Here is a 2,932-nt window from a genome sequence, read left to right as displayed (position 1 = left end):
GCGCGTGCGTGCGTGTGCGTGTGTAACATTTAATTTCCCCTAGGGGGAAATATCCCGAATTCTTGTTTTATACAGTCCATGCTTCTGATCAACAGTTGAAACACTGTAGTACAGTGATTATACCACTTGAGGGAGGTGTGGCCTGATGATTGAAGTTATTTGCTGCAGTTGTTCTGCCGTCTCTTATTTTCATGGGCCCTCACAGGATTTCTATAAGGGACCCAATCTCTTGAAACTGACATGCCTGAGTGAAAGGTAATCCAGTGGTGTGACCTGTGGATGCTGGCCTGAATGACCGGAATCTGTTCATACGTCTCGAAATGCAGCCTGAAATCCTTAGCATGTGAAATCTCTTTTTCATGGGCATTTCAGGTTATTCCTGATATTATAAAATATAATAACATAATTTATTCCATAGATCCTTCAATCCTTTAATTTTGTGTCAATTGCGTGTCTGGCTATTTTAGATGCACTCCGTTCATTGCTGGTGGTCCTCGTGGCCGCTGGTGGCGCTGTGGGACATGATGCTGGTGAGTCAATCTGCCCAACAACTCGAGGAAGCCAGGGGAAAAGAAGCAATAACAAACAAAGCTAACAGCAAGCTAGCTAACGTAACTTTGAGAAATCGAGCACACAGGCAAAGTGTCTCCTTCACGGTGGACTAACATATTATTTGTTTATATACTACTAACCGTGTATGATAGTAATGTACATGGACCACAAAGAAGGCATATATTAAATCTGCCACGTAATGTTAACTGGTATCTAACATCTGCTAACATTAGCCAGGCTAGCTTACGGTAATCCTTCCTGTATTTTTCTTGTGGAATTATACGATTGTCGAGAAAGTAACTAGACGTACAGAACAACTAATTTAATAGTTTTTACACGACATGTGAGAAACCCAAGTGAGACGACTGGGTTTATATTACAACCCTCACGGTGCCGATTTTAGCAGGATACTAAGGTACGTTATGTTACTAGCTAGCTAGCTAACTAAGTTACACATTACCCCGATTACTTTTGATATGTTGTGTCTTTGTTATTGTTATTTTGAAAGGAACATAAACAATACCGGAGGTTGTTAGTCACATATATAACATTAACAGCTAATTGCCTACCATGAGTACGGTAACGTTAGCTAGCTAAGTCAAGTTGTTGATGAGGAAGTTGATGAATAGCAAAAAAATAGCTAACGTTAGCTACATAACTAGCTAATGTTTTGTTTAGCAACAAAAGCTGCAGATTCTTTCTCCACTAACTTCCTGTAACGTTAAGGTGTTACGTTGATTTAACATACGGACAGTAGATTTCAGCGTGTTTTAGATAAGTACACACAAGAGACAGTACTTTGGGTTCATTGCTATCTAGTGCCATAAAGTAACCTATAAACAGAATAGTACCCAGGACAAGTGGGCATGTCCATAGTTGTTGTGCTAACATCTTGTCTACAAGCACACACCAGCTGAGCATTGCACTTATTTTACCTGATCATAATGTTTGCATCTTAAATCTGATTTTCAGTACACAAATTAGATAGATGCATACGAAAACCACATTGTTAACCTGTTTTGAGGCCGAGAAGCTTTTTGCATTCTATGCTTACATGAGGGCCAACACTTGCAAATAGTGTTTTGATCCGGCTTTGCGTTATTCAAACTCAAATTGTAAAATTTGAGACTGTCTGTCTTGTTCTGTTGGTATCTCTTTAAATGGCAGTAGGGTATTTCTGAATTACTGAACTGAATCATAGTTATTATAGTATTGATTTTAATTACTCCAATTATTTTGCCACAGTTATTTTGCTTACATTTGGAAACAAAATAACCAACAGGGTTGCATGTCACTACAACAAACCGTTCTGCCAAGGAAGGAAATTGAATTTAACAAAAATAGAGGAATTGAGAGACCAGCTGGTTGGTTAAAGACTTCATTTTAAGAGGAAGCCATAGGATGTTAACACCAAGAAAAAGTAATGTATTAACTTTTCCACAAGACATAACAACCAGTGATATTTTAGACCAACTGCAGATAAGTACAATAAAGAGATTGCTTTGCAGATAATTGATAAAATTTCAAGCAAACCTCAAGTTAAATGTCAATACAATCTTTTTATGCATGAAATGTCCTTTTCTTTGTAAAACAAGGGTATTTTTAGTCTCACAAAGTAACAGAATCACTAAAGCCTGTCTACGGAAAGCCTTTTCACTCCCTATTTAGCCCCATTGTATTGAATCTGGTTGCAGTTCTACCAGAGTTTACAGGCAAGTGCAAAATGAATGGGACTCTATGGAGCTTGATGACTAAATGTGTCTCTTTCTCCTGATTGTCGTTGAGAAATCTCAGATTTGCTTGTAGTTTTTGCAAGTTCAACATGGATTATAGTTTGAAAGTTGAATGAGTACTTATGTCCTTTCAATTTCTTACAGGTTGAGTTGTTGTTGCCCATAACATGCTAGCATTCTGCTAATGAATGCTGATTGGTCATTGAAGGACTGATTACGATCCCTCTTGATGCCATCCAAAGCAGAACCAGAATGTCAGAGTGAATATTTCGGAGTGGTCTTTAAAACATTAGCAAACCTTTTTGTAGCACGCGTATTCACAGGGAGAGCCTAACCTGTCAGCTGTGTTGTCGATGCTTTGAGAGAACAAAGGAAGTGACTCAGAGCTTGCCGTAAAGCAGTTTCTCTGGCCGTACAATGTGTATGACGTTGTCGACATTTTAAAAGGCTTTTTAGAACAAAAAAGCAACTTTAAAAAAAAAATCTAACACCCAGCAGTGTGTATTTTCTTACCATCCCCTTTCAAATGCAACATTCAAATTACTAGACAAAAAGTGTTATCTTGAGAAAAGAGGATTTTGAGGGGCATAGCTCCATAGAACCCCATTCATTCTGCACTCCCCTTCAAACCACCAGTGGAACTGTGA

General features: G+C 38.4%; 1 protein-coding gene and 1 long non-coding RNA gene across 4 annotated transcripts in view; one reads left to right on the top strand and one right to left on the bottom strand.

Moving 5' to 3' along the window:
* The first annotated feature begins 531 nt into the window (after positions 1-531).
* The window catches only part of rnf167 (ring finger protein 167), a 6,905-nt gene continuing 4,504 nt past the window's right edge, over positions 532-2,932 (top strand). Inside the window, exon 1 of one of the 3 annotated variants that reach the window (XM_032533990.1) lies at positions 532-597. The gene's annotated coding sequence lies outside the window, so the exon portion shown is untranslated. Of the gene's footprint in view, positions 657-714; positions 968-2,932 lie in introns of those variants that run through there. The other 2 variants (XM_032533989.1, XM_032533987.1) reach the window with 2 other exon arrangements.
* Positions 2,419-2,839, bottom strand: LOC116700652 (uncharacterized). Its single transcript, XR_004334696.1, has 2 exons — positions 2,775-2,839; positions 2,419-2,583 (listed from the first exon to the last, which is right to left on the bottom strand). It is a non-coding gene; the product is annotated as an uncharacterized LOC116700652 (long non-coding RNA).

This window comes from Etheostoma spectabile, chromosome 13, assembly GCF_008692095.1.
Source record: "Etheostoma spectabile isolate EspeVRDwgs_2016 chromosome 13, UIUC_Espe_1.0, whole genome shotgun sequence".
NCBI lineage: Eukaryota > Metazoa > Chordata > Actinopteri > Perciformes > Percidae > Etheostoma > Etheostoma spectabile.
This window is presented reverse-complemented; position numbering and strand designations above follow the sequence as displayed.